The sequence below is a fragment of the Lates calcarifer genome, linkage group LG7_1 (genome assembly GCF_001640805.2).
Source record: "Lates calcarifer isolate ASB-BC8 linkage group LG7_1, TLL_Latcal_v3, whole genome shotgun sequence".
Classification (NCBI taxonomy): Eukaryota; Metazoa; Chordata; class Actinopteri; family Centropomidae; genus Lates; species Lates calcarifer.
In genome coordinates, this window is record NC_066839.1 from 19,919,397 (window position 1) to 19,940,194 (window position 20,798).

A 20,798-nucleotide genomic window follows, 5' to 3' on the forward strand; every position below is an offset into this window, starting at 1 on the left:
CTGTCCATGTGTGTGTCTGTGAGCAAGAATAACTGAGGCTTGATGACTCCAAAGGCACAATGTGGAATGCTCAGTAAGATTTAAAAAGGGCCTCGAGGAATCATTGGAGTTGGTTAAGATCTCTGTTCATGAGCTGGCCGTACGTAAATCACGGTTTCCAAGGTGGAAGCATACATTACATGTGTGTATATGTGTGTGTGCAGTATGTGTGGCAACACACAAATGAAACGCTTCCCCTTTATTTTTTTAGCTGACTTAGACAATACCTCAAGAAAGGAATTAATTTAGCAGGAGAGCAACAGGAGACTGATCTTGTTAACAAGGTAATGGAAACCTGCTTTGGGGGAAATCTGCTTTGTCACACAAAATGAATAAATGGTGTGAATCAAGGTGATGGGGGAGAGTAATTAGGAATCATAATGAGCAGTTGCAGGCTCTGAGACTGAAGGACATTTATATACAAAATATTAATCACCCCCCAAGCTGAATTAATGGCTAGTCAGGACATGTTCTGTAGAAGCACTTTGGTCTGATGAAAAACTATGCAGTAATGTGAGCCTGTGGTTTTGGTTTCATATTGACAGGCAGACCACTCTGGCATATCTACACTACAGTGCATAGACAAATTGATAGATAGCTGATACAGGAATTACATGATCTTTGCCTGGGGCGTGTAAGAGTGCAATTTCACGGTTATGAATTCAGGCTTTGACCATATCAACCCCTTCTATTTTGTGTGTGACCTCTCCCACAGGTCAAGCTGGGGTCAGTCTGAGGGTCCTTGTGGTAACAAACATCTTCCCCAGAGGTCCCATACAACACTGCTTTACAGAAGGTGCAGTTCATTAAAAAAGGAGCGCCAATTTAGGAGAATTTAGAAGGATTAAAGGAATATATTAACTCCAGCTGATGGCTGTAGAGGACTATGCAGTATCGCCAAGCTCCCGCCCACACTGTCATTCAGAGGAGATCAAAGAGAAGCAGAGAGAGCTGTGAGGAGAGCAGAAGGAGGAGAGATGTTCTTATTTCAACAGGCTGCAGAGATGCGATAGACACTGGACTCCTTTGGCAGTTCATCAAAACAAAATCACAGTCTGCTGCATCACCACTTCTGAAGGTCATCCTGGTAAAGTACACAGACCTGAGACTCATTTGTCATTTTTCATTTGTGCAGTTACTGTGGGATAACAAATGACAAAGCAGAGAGATTAGGTTTTTTTAATGCTGGTTGGTTAGTTAGGCAAGTCCAGTGAATAAATATTCGATGGATTATCATGAAATTTTGTAGTCATATTCATGGTTCCCATACAATGTATCCTAATGACTAACTTCACCTTAAAGCAGCTATAATCAACATTTTTATTATAATAATCTATCAACTGACAATATGAAAATGTCAGAATATAGAAGGGGCTGCATCTACAGAGAATTATCACCTAACGACCTAACAGAGATTTATAGTGAATTTCAGCGGTTTAACTGTCTGCCCCACAACTTTATTGTTTTGGTTCACTCCCACCACATTCTTGTCTCATGGGCTGCAAGCACTGTATTCCCAACCCCATTTGTTAAATAAATTATTGTCTTACTGTTCAATCATAGATTTGTCCCACAAATCTTTTAAAGGGGACTTATTATTCTCACTGTCTCAGCTTCCAGATAATTCCTCTGTTTCCAGAGCAACATACAAAAACAAACCACCTTAACCCAGTGCTTGTGAGCATTCACAATATGAAATATGTCAAGTTGGAAAAAAAAAAAGTTTAGATCCCAGCATTAAATCAACCTCAATGAGCAACCCTAACCCTCCATCTGAAACAGGTGCTTTTTGCTCACAGGGATTACTTCTACATTCATTCACCTTATTATTTTACATTTTGGCAACATTTAATATGGACAGCCAGCATTGTAACATTATATATGTATGACAGAAAAGAGGGATGTGTAGTATACAGCAAGACTGGCTGAAGGAATATTTTATAATGAAAAGAAGTATAGCTGCATTTTTTTATGATGAAATAACATTTATAACGACATAGTTCCCAGAGCCAAAGGTGATAGATTGGAAGTAAACACACTGGTAGTTTGCTGGTGCCGATGCTAGTTAGGGTGGTGTTACCAGATTGGGTCAAATTGTCATAATTTTGGCTACATTTCATACCATTAGAGATGTAATAACACTATGCAAAGCATTATGAAATTAGTCATTGTAATAATAATATAATAATATTTTACATTTATATAGCGCCTTTGAAAAGACCCAAGGATGCTTTACAAAGGCAATGTCCAAACAAAGCAAAACAAAGTAAGACTAACTGCCAAAGGCCTGGGTGAGTAAGTGACTTTTCAAAGAACCAAAGATTCTTCAGAGTGATCAAAGATGTAATGGCAAATCTCCATTGGGAGAGAGTTCCAGAGGGTGGGGGCTGCCACACTGAAAGCAATATTCCCAGAGTATCATGTTTTGGTGTGGGGAATAGATAGGAGGCCTGAGTCAGAGGACCACACGTTCCGTAAAGGGGTATGCTGGTGGAGGAGGTCCAAAAGGTACTGTGGAGCAAGGTTGTGGCTTGCTTATCCTCACAGTGGTAAGTTCATGGAGCCAGTTACTTTAAAACCCCGACTGCAATTTGTGTCAAAAATCTGGTAAATCTGAACAGAGACATATTTTTAGAATCAGTAAGACCTACACTAGTCAAAAGTAAACATCAGTGCCTTTTGTTTGTGCTACTTTTTGTCAGTCAAATCTGGCAACACTGAGTTTGGGTGCCATTTCACCCTTACAGCCTTACAGAGCCACTAGCATGGCTGTATGGACTCAAATATTTTAATAATAAACAAATATTATTGTCTTATTTGTATGCTGTTAAGATATTTTTGCATACTCTCCCCATGTCTGGATAGGTTTCTTCCCACAGCCCAAAGCCATGCAGGTTAGGTTAACTGGTAATGGTTAATAAAGGTTAATAAATAAGTCTGAATGTGGGCGTGAATGGTTGCTTGTCTTTATATGTCAGCCCCAATCTGTCCAGTGTACATCCTACCTCTTGCTCAGCCGCCGCTGGGATTTGTTCCAGCCCTCTCGTGAGCAGAAAGATTTGTTGTTTCTATATATACCCAAGAAATTTATGTATTTAGTTCCCCAATCATCTTTTAGTTGCTGTATAATTTTAGAGCAAACCGACTGCAAATGAATCTTTTACTTAGCAAAAATTAAATACTCCAGTAAAGGACTTAGATCTATCTATTATTTTGTGGGGAAGGACATCAGTAATGAACATCACAAAAACAAATTTTCTCTGAGTGTTTCTCAGCACATTTCTCAGCTCCTACATTAAAATGCTTAAATTCAAGCAAAGTCAAGACAAGATTGATGGATCCCTCCTAACATATTTTTTCCAACATCTTGACTCATTCCATCACACTGCCTCTGTCTTTTCTTATGCTGTTGCTCCCTTGCTGTGCTGATTGTCTCTAGCATTCAGCTGACTGTATATTTTACAGCTTAAAGTAAAAAAGCAGAGGATGACACAGTGACTAAAAATGGTGCACTGCCATAGATTTCTGTCATCCAAGTACCTCATCTATAATACAGTATGGTTAGCATGTGTGAAATTGATGAATGGAGAAGAGGGGACAGGAGAATGTCTGAGGCTAGTCTCAGCAGGCAGATCCTTTTAGAAATATTGCATTTTTTCCAGTTACCAGTGACCAGATTTGACCTGAGTGTGTACAAGCCTGCATCATTATGTGATTTGTGACCCTATTCTTGCCACAGACAGACAGAGGACATGGCAGTTCAGATGTTTGTTGTGGCTACATATGAATGTACAACAAAAATTCCAAAACTTTAAAGGAACTGCAGCCGGTTGATATTCTTTACATTCGAACATTTCTCTTCATCCATGCACATAAATATTCAAGTAAGGTGATACACCTCAAGATATTTTGCACTGTAAGTGTGGTTAGAATCTGATCTGCAAACAAAGACAGAAATAATTTCTTTGACTTCTCCCATTTTTCATTCATCCTTTATTTGTCACCATTTCTCACCTCCTCCTCATACATACTCATCTCATCTAGTTTCTGACTGTTTCGTCCCTGTTCCAGTGCCATCCTTGTGCTGCAGGCTCTGAGGCCTGCATTACATTACAATTCTAATTCTTTATTGTAATTCTGGATTTGCAAACAAAACAACAAGCAAACTAAATAAATAAATGTTTTTAATAATGTGTTATTTCTTTATGTCCATTCCAATGAACAGAGAATGTGAACATGAGGAAACACTGACAATAGCCAATAGTTTCAAGAAAGTTTTTTTTTTTTTTTCAAAAGAAAACACAAGTTTATTAATTTTTCATGAATGTTTAACTCAGTATCAATGAATACAGTGATGCTAAAAAATACTGCTTTTATATTTTGTGTTATTTTAACATAATTGGTCTGTTGAGAGTCTCCCTGAATTAAATATTCTGAGGGATGCAATATAGGCTTATTATTTAGAACAGTCAAACTAAATCAAAACAATATTCCCCTTTTCATTTTCCCATTTCTCTTCTGGTGACATTCAGATCCCTGACCTATTCCAATGGACGGATGCCTTTGAAAAAGTCCTGAAAACTTGTAAATCTTTCATATGGTATTTTTACATGTATAATATAAAATCTCAGTCTCTGGTCAACAATATGATTCATTCAATAAAAGATTACCATTTCCCCTTGTTTCAGGGTTGGCCAACGTTGCTGAAAAATTGGGTGTAGAGCTACTGTAGTCCACTTAAGATGATGTGGAAGACTGTGATTGGCTTAGAGACATCCAGTCAAATAAGTTTGCTTTCAATTGTTGTCAGGTGACAGTAACCATAGCTTTAGACCTCCTAGAAATGTAGGATAAATATTTGACCAATTAATTTTATTTGCATGTTCCTAATTTTTCACTTAAGTTTTAGTTTACAACTTGGATTCACTTTGTTCTGTTATTCCACAGCATGAGGTATTTTTTTGTAAAGTAGGTATTATGATGCATTTAGACAGGCATTTTCACCTGGAAACATATTTTTATTGCATGCTTAACTTTTCTTAGCCCTGACCTACAAGAACCATAAGCCAAATGGACTACTTACAGATTAAATTCAAAACAGATTAAAACCTTGGAGGAAAACCCAGCAGATTGAAGGCCGTTAAAGGTAAAGCATGTTCACGAAAAGGTTGTGCATAATATCACTCATTAGCATTTAGCAAAACTGAGTATCACAGCTGTTTTTGTGACATTTACACATTTTGAAGATGGGTTGTATTCTTTAGTTTAACTAGTTTTACAGCTCCTACAGATCACTAACACAAAAATGAGACTAAAAGAATCAAGGTATGCATCCCTGTACGCAGCAAAAGGAACTATGCACACACATCACATCTGGCCACATCTGTGACTATGTTATAGTGTAAATGCTGTCAAAGAGGGTTCAGTGGTGCATCTGTATGTGTCACGCAACACAGAAGCAGAGGTGGTCCCCTGACACCTAATATCACACAAGCTATGTTTAGCCTGACAGGGAGTCTGCTTCGATCCCCATGGTAACCTCTCCTCACCTGCATCCCAGTTTCAGTTTTATACTAAACATTCAGCCACACCTCCACCTCAGAAAGACTCATCTGTTGTTACCCATTATTAACTTTCACCACTGTCGTTCCCCATCGCATGGATTTGTTTTTGGTCTACAGACTGAGGTTAATACAGAACATAAGTATAATGTCTCCTAGCCAAGAAGTCAAGGTGACACTTTAACACCTGAAATTTAGCATCCTTAGGCAGTACACAAACATCTGTTTATCACAATGTGGCTGTAAGCAGACATAAGGACCTGTATATGTTTTTCATTAATGTATTGTTTGTCACAGTTTTAGTTTCATATGACTATGTTTTACTGCCCATTATCTGTCCATATACATCCACTGATGGGTGCCTACAGGAGGAGTTAGAGCTGTTGACTTGAATACATTCATAAAACTTGTATCTGCTTATAGCTGCATTGTAGTGTGTCATAAACCATTTATTTAATATTTACATACAGATTGCAAATGGTAAATCAAAATGACAGTGATGTATAGCTGAGTGATAAATGGCTCTTAAAACAAAATGGGAACCTAAAAGTCAAGGTAGATGTACAGTGTAGACCTTCATCCTCTTTAATTCTTCAAAACAAAAAAGTAGAACAAACTGAAAACACTGCAACAAGTCCTCCAACCTAAACAAGCATATGCAGTAGGCTTTTGCATCCATTGTTTATATACACTGAGCAGCCATAACAATACAATGTTCTGCTAGAAAACCTTGGGTCCTTGGAATTCAGCTGGATGTTACTTTGACACCTTACATGTAAACAGTGTTGCAGACCAAGTATGCACCACCCGCACCACCATCACCCCTATCCCCCGAAATGGCTCCAGGAACACGAGAGCCAGAGGTGTTGACCTGGCCTCCAAACTCCCCAGATCCCAAACTGATCCAGAATCTGTAGAATGCACTGGAACAAGCAAGATCCACAAAGGCTCTATCCCAAAACCCAAATGATGGTCCTGCTGCCAGACACCACAGGAAACCCCCAGAGGTCCCATGTCCATGCCCTGATGGGCCACAGCTGTACTGGATGGCATGACGGGGGCCTAAACAATGTTAGGCAGGTGATGTTTATACGGTGTCTGATGAGTGTAAAAATTTTGAGTCATTCAGCTGTAAAGAAAGACCAGCATAACCTGAACCAGTTTGACCTCCTGTCCTAATTTGTATAATTTTTCTGTTCTCTGTTTTCACCATCTGATATCCTTGGGCAATTATCTGTTACCTGTTTAGAAAAAAGGAAGTAGGTATTTCCTTTGGATAGGCACAGGTTTATACATTAAAGCATTTTTATTTTTGCTTAAGGCAATGTTCCCTTAGGACAGAAAAGCCTGATAATGAGGTCAGATGAATAAAGGGGAAGGGAAAAGAGATCTGGTTAACACAATGATACAACGCTTCCTCAAAAGGGAAACATTGGCTGCTTTTATTTCCCAGCCAAGGAGATACTGCAAGGGAACTAATTATCATTGGGAATTGCAGTTATATCAGAGCTCACACATGCAGACTGGATGATAACATGCAAAAAGCATAATATAATATTTCAATGTAGTCCACATTTTTAACATCCCAAAAGTACATCACATTTCATCACAGTACATTATCATTACATGATATTAGATTGTGTAATATTATCATTACACTATCAAAATAAAAAAAACAATTATCATGGGACATTAAACATCTAAACTACATCCAGTCAATTCACTTTGCCACAAGTGGACTCCAATCAGGTTCCAGACACATTTCAACGATGATTAAAGCAAAAAGGATGAACCTGACCACAGCAATTACGTTTGTAAATGAGAGCTCTCAGTTTTTGACTTGTAGTAAAATTCTAAAAAGAATTCACAAATGCATCTACAAATGCTCTCACTTTATCATCACAGGTTCTTGAGTGTAGATTGATGGGTTTACACTGAAGTCTACAAAAGTAAAACTAACTATTAGGTTACAGTGTGTGAAGTGACTGTATACAGTATGGTGCTCATGATTCTCATGCTGGTGATTCTCTGATGTTTCATCCAGCATTATCTTCACTCGCCATTTGAAGTATGTATTTTTGAAGTTTAGAGAGAACCAGGCTGACTGATTATCTCCGGTCTTTATGCTACGCTAAGTTACCTGCACCCTGACTCTAGCTGTGTGCTTAACACACAAAGATTAGTCATCTTATCTCAGGCTCAGAAAAAAAAAAAAAAAAAAAACACAAAACTAACATAAATCCATGAAACATCTTACTGCTAACAAAGCGTTCACATTCACATCTCTAAAAGAATGATTTCACATTATATCGCCTGCATTATTTTCTTCACTGAATGGACATAATTAACAAAAATCACACACTGTGATTTGTGTCAGTCAATACAAGGGGAGGTGCATGTGTATCTGTGTGCGTTTCAGCTTATGGACACTGTTGTTTTGACTAATTTGTCTTCATTAGCAGAATGGGCCTGAGTGACTAGTGTCCTTTTGCCCTTTAGCTCAGTGTTGTAGTCTCAGAAGCTGAATAAACACCCCTGATAGCACTTTACAAAGGAACCGAGTCAAATTAGAAAGGTGAGTCAAAGTCAAACATGCAGCGGCAGCCTTCGCCTGCAGAAAAGATACAGGCCTGAACAAATTAGTCCCAAAAAGACAGTAGAGCTGGGGGACATGGGGGTGGACTTGGGGGACAAAACAGAAAAACACTGAAGACTTTTTTTTCTATATGAACACTAAAGTAGCGGAACTGGCAGCAAAGGAGCTCTTAAATAAATGAACCAAATTCCCAAGTGTGCCTTTGAAGGGGCAATTTGCCAAGCTTATTGTTACTGCTTTAATGTTGTGTATTGATTAGCTGCACATTTACATCAAGGTGAACTCTTGGGAAGATTACAAGCTATGTTGAAGTGGCCCTTACAGAGTCTGCTTTTCTCCTCTTTTCTGGCAACCGGTGCTGGCTCTGGGGGCTATAACTGACATGCTGATGTGAAAGGATGCTGACTTTACTGCCGTCTTAAGTTGAATTAAAAAAAGGCGAGAGGTTTCTGATTTCATGGGAAGGAAAAAAAACTCATATTTGAAATGAGCACTAGAGATGAAAGTGAGGGATTTAAGAGGAGGAAAAGAGGAGAGCGATAAGCACAGAAATGGCAGAAAAACTGAGAAAACCTAACACACACAAAGGAGATGGAGGAAAACTAGGAGGTAGAACAATGAGAAGAGATTCCAGTATGTAGCCTTCACCCCATGTGGCCTCTCATGAGCTTCATGGCCTGAGAACAGAGTTTTTTTTCTCTTTGAGCTAAATGCTGATCCAGCAGCCTGCGCCCTACACAGATAGGCCCTGATGCTAGCTGGCACATTCAGAGAGGCACTGTGCTACACCTCTTCTTTGCTGATACAAACTGAAAACTCACAAACTCAGAGCCAACAACAAAACTGGATCAACACTTGATGAGAAATACAGTCAAGCTCTGGACAGATGCAGCTAAACTTATAGAGATTCAGACAGGTGCAACATTTTTTTTCCTGCATGTCTCTCTGTTTGTCTTTGTTGGAGAAAGAGGTGATGCTGTGACTTTGCAGCAAAGCCTGCTCACTCAGGCGACACTTCATCAGATCACCGCTCTCTCTGCCAGGGCCCTAATGAAGTTCTCTACTGTCTTTCACATTGTGTACAAACAGCAATACTGCAGGTGATACACAGGAGCTACTCAAATGTACCAGTGCAACTACAGGAGTAAAAAACAGGTATTGCAGTATTGTATTAATAATGCACTTTATTACCTTAGCAGAGGTTTTCATTTACATGCTCAGTGAGTTGAGACATGCACTGGTAGATTTTATGCTTGGGTTCATTTGATGGAAATTCTGAGCCATATATATTAAGAACATGGTAATGCTTATTTTAATGGGTCCCATGATTTCCTGCCAAATTGCAAAATGAGCTTGTCAAGGAAACAGAACCAATGTGCCTCACGCAAGAATCCCTCATACAAATAGTCCCATTCTTAAGTGCTGCTTGTTGCATTCATCGGCTCTCCAGTGGGGAACTGATGGATACCTTTATGTGAGAGAGCGCAGTAGAGAGAGATGACAGAAAACACGGGTAGGGAGATAAAACAAATGATAAACTATCAAGGTCCTGGTGGTTCTGTAGCAAGCATATACAGCTACAGTAACTCCCGAGGGGAAAACATGATTCAGTCAGTCACCACCTACACACAAAGCTGAACTTTGTCACACAGGACTCCTATTTAAGGTTGTAATGCTTTAATTCATCTGGCTGGCAGTTAGTTTGATAACAGGTAAGCAGGCAAAGGTAAAAGCTTTTATCAGTGTTGGACAGCAGAGGCACATGGCTATTTCCTGAAGGTAGTACGTACCAGTGTAAACTCGTTTTCAAAATCACAGAAATCACAGTAGAAAAGTTTAGTTTGATCATTTCTGGCCAGCTGTAATATGAAGCTGATGGTGCAAATATGTCTTTTGAATAAACTGCTTTATTGTCCCTCGTCATTTACTCTTACTACTTCACTTACCTTGTATATGTGGTTTATCAGGCAGACGTGGAATTCTCTACAGGTTTGTGCAGTTTAGAGAGCTTGCTGAATCCTATGAAAAATACAAAAAAATTCTTGTGTTAGGCCCAATGATCAGAGACACTGCACATAGTCTGTGGGGTGGGGGGGGGGGGGGGGGGGTTCTTTTCCTCTTGAAAGTAAATAATGATTTTCTTCCAACTTCTGTTTTTTCCCCAAAGAAACTAAAACTAAAAATAAACTGAAAGAGAAAAACTCTTTGCTTTGGTGTCAGAGGTCACAGCTCCACACGTTTCTGCCTGCAGCAGTGTGGGGAACCATTTGGCATTAATTTAATACGGGGAGTTGCAGCCAAAGAGGATAAGAACTGCAGCTTCAGACAGCAGCATATTGATTGGTGATTCATCTCAAACAAACAGGAGCGAGGAATCCTGTGTGGGCCCCTCTCTCTCTAACTTTTGCCTAAAGCAGATTACAGCACAAATATATTGTGTATACTCTGTATCTGCATCTGTAATGTGGTGCTCTGTCTCTCTACGTTCACCTCGTTGGACAGCTGAAGATGCCACCGGAGACAGCTGATAGGCAGCATAATGAGAGGGCAGAATGTTATGATAAATCCATGAAGCACAGGTGGAATGAAATTAAAGACTGTCATCTAGTGGTGAAGCTGAAAATCGCATCTGGGAAATAGGTTAATATAAACCAGTACACTTGCCAATTGGATGGAAAGCAAAACACTAGCTAGGTTGCATTTTACATGATCAAATTAGTGGTTGGTTTTCATGATGGAGCTCAGGCATCAAATGAAATCACAGACTTAGATAATCACTGTGAATTTCTCATTCACCATTGTAGCGATTAGTACACAAACTGTATTGATTAAACTTGAAGTGAATGATAGTGTTTTAATGGTGCAGCCATGGCTAGTGCGAGTCAATATTCAATGTCCTTAACAGATAAGGATACAAGAGTCCAACGGAGTCAATAATCAACATCAGGTATATTACTAAAATGATTCACTAGGATGTTGACCTTGATGAAGGTACAGAGATAGGAAAGTGCTTCATCTAACAGAGACCCAGAAAACTGTGCAGTTGAGGGGTCAGGCTAACTGAGCACACGTAGGCGTCCCTTTGAGGATCCTTTGCACTTAGAAAAAAAATCAATGAAATAAAACAGGTTACTGATCACATCAGGACACATTTAGGTTACTGGAGGCAGCTATAAACCACTTACTATACTATTCTTCCAAGAGTCACTTGAGAGAAAACATTTATTTGCAGGTAATAATGATAAGGGCAGAAGTTATACAGTATAAATGATAGTGTTTGAGATTTGTACAACTTCTACTTGTCAAGTAGAATGATAATTAATACTGTAGGTGCATTTCTATCCACCAGTTTCTTGCAAAATTTCAGCACATCTGTGCATAAAACCCTGAGTGGAGATGTGGAATTCAAAAGAAGCAGAAATATACAAAATAAAGTTGTATGCTTACAGTTTCTGACTAGTTTCTTACAATACCTGCTTCCTGTACGAGACAGCAGTATTATTGCAACTCAAGTAAAGTAATCCATTACGTGATGTAACAATGATAATGAAAGTAGATGTGAATATTGTCACATCAGCATAGCATTCAAAAGCTTTAAACAACTCCAGCTCCTCTGAACCATGTCACATCTTTATTCTCATCAAGTATAGAAACAGAAAATGAGATATGTAGTTGAACAAGCTGACAACAAGGTATTTACTGACCATCAAGTAAAATGGTGGGGTTTAAATCACACTCTAAACACCCCCTGAAAATACTCTTTTCAGTGTGTGATGTTAGTAAGCCAGCTAAGAAAACACAGCATGTAAGATAGGACAACTCTGTAGTCAAGTGAAGTGAAGCTCGTTTCTACTCTTCTATGAATGTTTCTGTTTAGTTTCTGTGATCATTTATAATGTACGTGTAACCCTTTCACCATCAGCTCGTTAGAAGTTCAATCTCTTAGTGTTTAACTAAATAAACCCCTATAAAATCAAATCAGTTATCACATTAGTCATATAAAGAGACATCTCCATGTAAATACCGGTCTAGGGATAGCGATTCTCACTCTTGTGGACTATCACTTTAACACAATCACAATATCTAAGTTTCAAGAATTGTACAAAAAGTTAGTGCCTAAAATGGAAAAAAAATCCTGTGAGGGAAGCAAAATTTATGAAAGATAAGAAAGACCCAGGTGATTTAGTCTTTAGTCTAGTTCATCTGAGTGCACTCCTTCTTTTGAATTGTTATTTTAGTAAGCTTGCACCTTTGGGTTTTTTTTTTTTTTTTTTTTTTTTTTTGGCGCGCTTTAAACGTTGGAGCTCATGAATCTCCATATTGGGCAGTGAAACAACTCTTACCGCACAGCAGCGATATGTAGCACCATCCCCAGGATCACGTAGCAACAGCGAGAAGGTCCTTCCTCTGCACCCGACACACACCAGTAACATCCGCTGAAGCTCCACAGGTCAGCGGTCCACTCCCGATGTCCCTACCAGCTGGAATGCGAAGAATGCAGGCGACTTCTCTCCCGCGATAGCTAAGCTAACTCAGGTAGCTTCTTCATAGTAGAGATAAACACATGCTGTGTCTGCAGTAAACAGTCCCAAAACTCACTCTATCAAAAGAAGGATGACTGACGAGTCATTCACGATCATACAGTCAGGGTTAAAACACAACTAACGCGGCGTAGTCTGAGGCCACTCTCCAACACGTCGAGTTGCTGCCTCTCCACGTTGCCCGCTTGATTCTTCTGCTCCTCCCTCTCCCGCAGGTGAACCGGAAACGTAAACTCTCTGGGGTCATTTACTTTCTACCGTTACAGAAATTACTTTAAAAAAATAAATAAATCGTCATTTTTACATCACTAAACAACTACAAAATGTATTTAAACATATATAACACTAAATTATTTATACATTTTAATCCATTTAATTCAAATTTACCTCCATGTAATATGAACTTAACCCGTGACAGTTGAAAATTATCAGGCATCTCATTAAAAAAAAAAAAAGATAATCATATGTTCTAGGAGGCATAGAAAAATAAATGTAACTGATATTTATCAGGTTATTACATATGTGATGCATGGATTACTTTTAACACTTTTTGATGTATTACATTCAATGCAGAGTGTGATGTGTAATTTTCCTTTATGTTTTGTTTTTTCTAAATCTCTTTTGCTGTTTCCATAGAGACATGCTTTGTCCCCTATATAGAGTATCATACAGTGTTTTCCAGCTCTGCTCTGATTGGTTCAGTCTGAGAGAGGACTATCTCTCATGCAGATCACAACTACCTGAATGATGAATGTGTTTGCGTCTGTATATTGCAGGGGTGTCAAACTCAATTTCATCCTGGGCCACATCAGCATTGTGGTTGACCTCAAAGGGCCAGTTGATTCTGTAAGACTATATAAATGTATCTACTGCATCTGTGATCAATTATTATTAGTTTTAATAATAGCTTGATTAATAACTAGCTTTGAAAGGTAAGTTATCAGGGGTGTGTGGCAGTTGCTTTTATGCATTTCTCTTTCACCAGACCAACCAAGCCAGTTCTCTCACTACACATGGCAGGCACTCCATTGGTAATAAGCCCCACCATCTTCTCCCATGGTCATTTCATTTTACTTATGGACTACTCCACCCCACTGAAGATGTCCCTCTCCCTTGTCATCCATCCTAAAATGGAGTTCATGTACAGAATACCATTCTCCGTGCAGGCAGATCTGTGACAGGTTCCCCAGAAAATGAAAACACAGAATACTACAAGTCTCATTTATCTTGGTGAGATGTATTGACACATTTCCTGGGATGGATGGAGAAACGAACTGAAACTGAGACCAGTGATGGAGCATAATGGATATAGCCGGCATGGGTGGTCATATGCTTAAAGCATATTGGAGACTTCAGGCATTAAGGCATGTGAATGAAAATGTTTTTTAAAAAATCATGGTTGTGGTTTCCAAGTGGACAAGAGAGTTGCTTGTCTGGCAGAGCCTCCTCAAACAATGAGGTAGGCTGCAAGTGTTTGTCCATCACTCAATTTTCCAATGGCCCATGTTCACCGCCCATAATGGGTACCTTGTATCTGCAGCTGCAAGAACAATGGAATACCTTCCCCTGTAGTTGTAATATTGTCGTCCAGAATATGGTGGTGCTTCAGTTGCCATGACTGTGTCACAACAACAATCAATCTCTATTCATTCTTCCATTCTAGGGACAGGCCTGTAATTTCGAACGAGACACTTCTAGATGGCATGATAATGGGATAGGCAGCAGGATGGTGTGTAGGCTGACACACCACTGTAAGCAAAAAAATTACTTCCAGCTTTGAAGTGTGACAAGGAGCCAACACAGTCAACAATCAGATGCTCAAATGGGTGTTCAGCAACCAGGATGGGATAAAGAGGGGCAGGTTTAATTATCTGGTTTGGTTTTCCAGGTAACTGCCATATAGTCCCCCTGGGGAACCCATTTTCTCACCAAATGTGCTGCACTTCACACTTCATCGTCTGGGAGAACCTGGTTGTACAGAGCTTGAAGTGTGGGGTCATCTCTTTGCTCTTTCACAAGGTCACTGCGAAACACTGGCAAAGTGGTTTTATTGTTGTTATTCCTTCTATTTTGTCATTCTGAAAGTCATCATGTTCAAGTCCTTCTGATGTATTATCTAGAACAAGTAAGGTAACATGCTCATCATGTCTGTATTTAATCTTTGTCATTAGGAGGCACTGTTGGACCAGGCAAGCCCACTTTCACATTAGAGACAGTGAAGACACATGTAGGTAATGGAGGCTTGTTTTTCCTGTTTTTCCTTCTTTTTTTATGCGTTTTATGTATTTCTCATTGTGTAAGATAACCACAGAAATTAACAATCCTGACATATTTTAAGAATCCAGTAATATTTAATTAGAAAGAAGTGGCAAAAACCTGACTTCACCTGCTCAACATGATGGCAACAGTGTCTTCTAATAGCACATTGTATTTCCTTTGTGTTTTTATTCCCGTGTCTATACTAGCTGTAGAAAATTTTACGTGCTGTGTCAGTATGTTCTGAAAAATGCACTGTCAGCACTTTATATGTAATGCAGTTTCAGATGACCACACTCACAGTTTCATTGTTATTGGGCCTACAAAACCTACACTATACGAGGGGGCTTCAAAAAGTTTGTGGAAAAAGTACATAGCTAAAAATCATATGCAGGGATTTTGATCTCAATGCACCTGTACATTGTCGTACTAATGTGTCACAACATGTTCTAATATGAATCCTTAAATGCATGTTGCAATGCAAAAATAAACATAACTTAAATTGATTTTTCCAAATGTCCTTTTTCCACGAACTTTTTGAAGCCCCCTCTTATAATCTGAATATTTATTTTCAAGGCTTTTCATCTGTTTCTTGTATGTGGAAGCAGTAATAGTTCTTGTTTTAGAACAATAGCCAAAGGCTAAGCAGGGGAAATTGTTTTCACATTCACTGTTTGTAAGTGTGTACTTCCACCTCCTGCTAGAGTCACTTATTCTGACTGCATGCAAACGCTTTGTTGATTGTGATTCGCCTTCTTTTCAGTTATACACTCATTATTTCCCACTGTGTTTGATAGTTGATAACCAAAAACCCAGACACCTACTGTGCAGGCAGCTGCACACACACACATTATAATATTATAAGCCCGCATAAATGTGCAAATGTATACAGGTGTGTATAGGTTTAATGCAAGTTTTTTGTTTGTTTGTTTGTTTGTTTTTTTTCCAACTAAAGCCACTAAAATAAACTGAGGAGGACTGTGGGGGGTGGTGTGGGTGTAGGAGGCTGGATAAAAGCAACACGTAGACCGCACCAGTTCTCAGTGGGATTTTCTTATCTTTTGTGCTATTATCTCAAATACTCATATTAACTTTAACTGACTCACCATTTAATCTTTAAAATATAGAAAATTCCAGCACAGTGACAATGTGCGGATGAATTTTGCTGTGTCATTTCGTGGTCTAAATTAGCACTAATGGCATAAGATTGAATGTAAAGTAATTTCTAGAGGAGGAAAGACCGCAAATAAAGTCAAAGTAAACAGATGTGTCTGTGTGAGTTGAAAATATTTCAGCAAAAGCTGTTTTGTACTTGTTTACTTGTTTTCCTTTGGCTTCATAACTTGGCACATGCATACTCACCAGCATGCACATCCTTGTGCATTTCTTGCTAGCTAGCCACAGTTACCATCTGTACATTAATATCTTGTCAGCACATTGGCTGTTCAGGGCAGATAAACACAGAAATGCACAGTGTATTTCAGTCAAATTTCTCACTCAGTTAGACTGCACTTTAAGAAATGTATTTATCTTGGTTTCAGTGAAGTCTTCAGCTGTCATTGGTCCACATAATTTTCCACAACATAACCAGAATGTCTGTTTCAGAGACACTTATTCCACATAACTCCTAAAATGTTTGTCCTGAAAATGATCAAATATAAATACCACCACAAAAACATCATATGGTAGAAAACTTTGTGGATTTGAAAATCTAATATGAGGCAAAACCTAATCCACTCCCAAGCTACACCAAACAATCACTGTTACGCAAACACACACCCCATCTCAGTCCCCAGCAGGAGTCTGGTGATGCCCGTGGTGGTGGGGTGTGAGTGGGAAGGCAGCAAGGTGGTTGCATATTAGCTTATCTAGCAGGCCCAGGCTCTGTGCTTGATTGCCACTGTGCCTTTACACCACCTCTAATTACATGCAAATCTTCAGGAGGGTTTGGGGGAATAGTTGTGTGTTTGCATATGTGCATGTGTGTCTCAACCACTTGTGTGTTTCTGTTGTTACTGATGTGCTACATACAGCACATAATTTATGTTTTATAACAGTAAAACATCACAATTTAGAGGGCACAAGTTCTTTTTTATTAAGGAACTCTGTTTGGATTTTGTTGTCGAGTTGGTGAGTCACATGATGTGAACTATAGGATTTTCAGCCTCATTTTGGATAAATAAAATACGTGACATTTAAATTTGTGAGGACTAGGCTACCAAGCCTGCACTTTAGTCTGATTAGGGAACTGACTTAATATCCATGCTTTTTCATTCAGGTGCTTCTCTATGTTCAACCAAACTCTTACTTTCTCTTCTTTCGTGCATTCTCTCTCTGCCTGCTGGCATTTAAAAGGGATGACCTTATAGATGGCAAGTAATTTGATACTCCTGACGTTCATTAAGGGATGCTCGGTCGAGAATCACAAAGGAATGCCTTTAAAATATCTGCAATATAGTGCAGAAGATACATCCTTATGAGCAAATGGGAGATACTGCATAAGTTTTATTTTAGTTTATAATTATTTTACTCTTGGATTTTTATTTCATCACTATGTGAACTGACTGTTCACCAGTCCTCTACCCCAAACAGCAATTGTTCAGTCAGTTTTGCAACCTTAACTAGGTGCAGCAGTTCTGTCAAGCTTTGTATGTCAAATTGTGACTTTTGGCATGCCCTACGACCTGCAGTAGTGATCTAGTGTTATGCTCAAAGCCAGAGCACTCAGTGTATGAGACTTTGAAAAAGGTTAAGCATTCTGTTCTGTATTCTGTATGAAAATATAACCTAACCAAAGTAATCTAACCTGACAAATACTGCAATTCTTGTCAATGCCATGAGATGACACTGTCCCTTTTGAGGTGCCTCAAAGGATTTTAGACTGAGAGAACAGCATTGAGAGAGACACATTGAAAAATGAATGCATACATATAGTGAGATTTTGTCTGCTACGTTGTTGGATGTTGTGAGATGCAGAGAATTGTCTTGAGTATAGTCTGTGAGAAACCTTTTTGTGACGTCTCTTTGGAAACCTGTTGTAGAATGGCATCCTGCCCCAAGTTAAAAAAAAAAAAAAAGACACAAACAACAGGGAGAAATACTTTTGGTATTGGTTATTTTTGCACTCTTATTAACTTACACTGAGTGACTAAATTATAGCCTAAAGTTGTAGATGCAGAGTTTAACACTTGCCTCGCATTACATAGAGGGAGACAGCTCTGTTGTTGAAGACTTTGTTAGCATGTGGATTCACAGATCCAATAAGTGTAACTTTTGCCTTATAGTGAATAGAGGGAGACAGTCTCTGATCCTCCTGGATCCCCTTGTCTGTCCAGGTTTGTCCTACTTTTCTCCATGTGCTGCATGCTGTTGAAGAGAGTTTTCATATTTCCTCAGTCTCACTTTGCTTCTGCCTCATTAACACGTTTTGCAATTCTTTTATTTAGCTGTACACCATACAGACCTTTGAGGAAGTTTTTACCACTACAGATTAATAATATCTCTCACACAAAACACTCACGCCATATGTAAAATGTTATGCACTGATATAAAGGATAATTGCACCATCTGCTGGACAAATGTCTCCAGTTTCCCTTTTTTACAGTGTAGAGAGGAACATGATCTGACAGTAAACTGTCACTGTTTGGGGCCGCCAAGGGCACGCAGGGCTGTGAGACACTGTAGATATGTGTTTGATTCATTTTGTTACTTTTGTTGTCTACTGCTGCATGACTAAGTAATGCATAAACTTGTGATATTGTTGCATTTACACCTGCAAATTGTAAAATTGTAAATGTCTCTCTCACCACTCTCATTGCCTTATTTTCAGCAAACAGGAGACAAACATAGTGGAGCATTTAGAATTCAAAGAGCCAGATATTTCCTTCAGAAGCTGGTAGAATCCACGGTGGACTTATGTTTGCTTGGTGGCCAGAAACACAGCTCCAAATGAATGCTAATGTTTCTTCATAACTGCAGGATGTATAAATAAGCAAGTATTTGTTAATAGATTTTGGTATATCAACTTAAAAGAGGTTAGTGCTGTGATCACAGCTTATCTCCATTCCCCTCAAGTGGCTGAACAAAATTGCAGGTTTAAAAGTGCTACATGTACATTTTTGGTATCACTACATTGCCAACATAAGCATTAACAGCTGTTTACTTACTAGTCTAGAAGAAATGTCTCCAGTGTAAAGCAACGGAAATGTTTGGTTTGCTTTTATTTCTATCACTTAAGTTAGCATGCTAACCAGCTAGCCTTAGTCTGTCCTGTCTCCTAATACTTTTGCAATAATGAGTCACCGTTGCATCAAGTCTGCCCTCGGTCCAACATGAGAGGATGTAGTAGGAAGTAGTGCTGCCCAAAGGGACTATTCTAACCTCTTGGTAAACACAACAATGACTGAAGGTCTTGGTGAGTAAACAGTTGCTAATGCTAACATTGGTTATGTAGCAATAACTTACATATAACACCTTTAATACTTGCTTTTATAACAAAAAGCTAAGACAACCCTTTCCCCTCTGAATTGACCTAAAAATATTCAAATTCCTTCTCAGATTGGGAATCTCTAGACTTACAAATAATTGCTATCATGATGATGACCAACACTTTTTCTGAAGAACTCTCCGGTGTAAATAGTACCAACTGTAAGTGCATTTCAAACAGCTGCTCCTGAGTAATGCTCAGTGACACTCTGGATAAGTAACATGTCGAAAATAAAGAAAAAGCCCCTTGATTAGACAAAACAGATTATTAGTTGCTATGCAACACCATTTGAAATGCCTACTGGGAACTGAGCACATTATGGCCTTGGCCCCTTTCCAAGCAAAAAAAATTAGAGGCTATACCAATTTCTGGCAATGCCGCTTTCACAAAAGAGCTGTAAAAAGGCCAACACATGACACTTACTGCTTGTCTGTGATAAAAATGAATTCCCATAGCAGTTGATACTGATGGTCCACTGCTCACAAACACTTTGGATGTGTAGGCGCAACCCTGAGAAGTTATTTTAAAACGAACATCATTTGCTCAAGTCAGCTCAGCAAACTTTCAGTAATTGGATATTCTGTAGGAACCTGGGAAGTATTAGTATACCATGAACAGATGGTGGCAGTGGAACAAGGTTGGAACTTAGCGGTCAGTTACATTTCATGTGACAATTGCATTCAGAACTTCAGACATGATTTAAAGTGCTGGATCTCAGGTCTTAGACTAGTGTGGAGGCGTCTGTATCGATATATTGCAAGACAGTTGCTGGAAAGAGATGGGTACTGTCAGTAAAAACAGCAACTAACTTCAAACTTTGCAGCTATTTGCTCATAAACCAAAACTTGGGATAAATTTAAAATTTGACCTGATGATGGCGCTAGATGAAAAGTTAAAGGGTTTGTCCTGAAGGGGACATGAATGCCTGTACCGAATGTTATGGTAGTTGAAATATTTCAGTCCTGGACCAAAGCAATGGACCAACAGACAATACCATCCCCAAAACTTCTACACCAAGGAACTGAGAGGCTGCATGTCAACTGATGTGATCTCCAAAACCCTCATGACATTATTAGGTGTTATTTCCTCAGGCTTGGCAGAGCTCTAGAATTTGGTAGGCTGTCCCTTTAAATCCCTTCATAATGTGTAAAATAGAAGGTGATATATGACCACCAAGAGCTTTATTGAGCATGTTATTGGACCATGATGTGTTCTGCCAACTGTCACCTCTCCTTGGATGCAGTATCAGGAGGTTTAAACATATACAAACAATTATATCTGAAAATGCTCAGCAGTGACACAGCACTGTATCTTTAATC

At 39.0% G+C, this 20,798-nt stretch overlaps 1 protein-coding gene and 1 long non-coding RNA gene across 4 annotated transcripts in view; one reads left to right on the plus strand and one right to left on the minus strand.

Annotated features, from left to right (window-relative positions):
* LOC108901743 (uncharacterized) overlaps positions 1 to 12,947 on the minus strand; it is a 32,870-nt gene extending 19,923 nt beyond the window's left edge. The window contains exons 1-3 of one of the 2 annotated variants that reach the window (XR_001963952.2): positions 12,540 to 12,947; positions 10,143 to 10,215; positions 8,433 to 9,664 (exon numbers count right to left, since the gene is read on the minus strand). This is a non-coding gene — a long non-coding RNA (uncharacterized LOC108901743). Of the gene's footprint in view, positions 1 to 8,432; positions 9,665 to 10,142; positions 10,216 to 12,539 lie in introns of those variants that run through there. The other variant, XR_001963951.1, reaches the window with a different exon arrangement.
* Positions 1 to 20,798, plus strand: part of slc5a6a (solute carrier family 5 member 6a) — a 558,624-nt gene that overhangs the window by 338,365 nt on the left and 199,461 nt on the right. The gene's annotated exons all lie outside the window — the stretch shown is intronic.